This window comes from Gavialis gangeticus, unplaced genomic scaffold, assembly GCF_001723915.1.
Source record: "Gavialis gangeticus isolate Ggan-Ray unplaced genomic scaffold, GavGan_comp1, whole genome shotgun sequence".
NCBI classification, from domain to species: Eukaryota; Metazoa; Chordata; order Crocodylia; family Gavialidae; genus Gavialis; species Gavialis gangeticus.
In genome coordinates this window covers 35057393-35057778 of record NW_017729032.1, presented here as the reverse complement: position 1 = coordinate 35057778, position 386 = coordinate 35057393, and the positions used below count along the sequence as shown (strand labels likewise).

Below are 386 nucleotides of genomic sequence, written 5' to 3'. Positions count from 1 at the left end.
GGGTGGGATGCGGGTGTGGCAGCAAGGCATAGCCCCCGCTCCCACTGCTGCTGCGCCTGCATCCCATGCCCCCCGACCACACACACCAGCTGGACAAGTGACAGCAGTGCCAGTCACCCCTGCACCAGCTGGCAAGCAACGGCAGGGCAGAACCCCCACTCTCAGGACTGATGCGGGCATTGCAGCACTGCAAGCCAGGGCTATGCCCTACTGCTGCTTGCCCCCTTCTGCCTGGAGCAAACTGCACCTGCACTGCGCCCCCTCCTCCCCAGGCAAGCAGCAGCAGGGCATAGCACCCACTTCCAGCGCGGCCACACCTGCATCAGCACTAGAAGCAGGGGTTCTGCCCTGCCGCCACTTGCCCAACCAGCACAGCGGGGGGGGGG

General features: G+C 66.3%; 1 protein-coding gene across 1 annotated transcript in view; it reads right to left on the bottom strand.

The window, feature by feature from the left end:
- CUL5 (cullin 5) overlaps nucleotides 1-386 on the bottom strand; it is an 87977-nt gene that overhangs the window by 32183 nt on the left and 55408 nt on the right. The gene's annotated exons all lie outside the window — the stretch shown is intronic.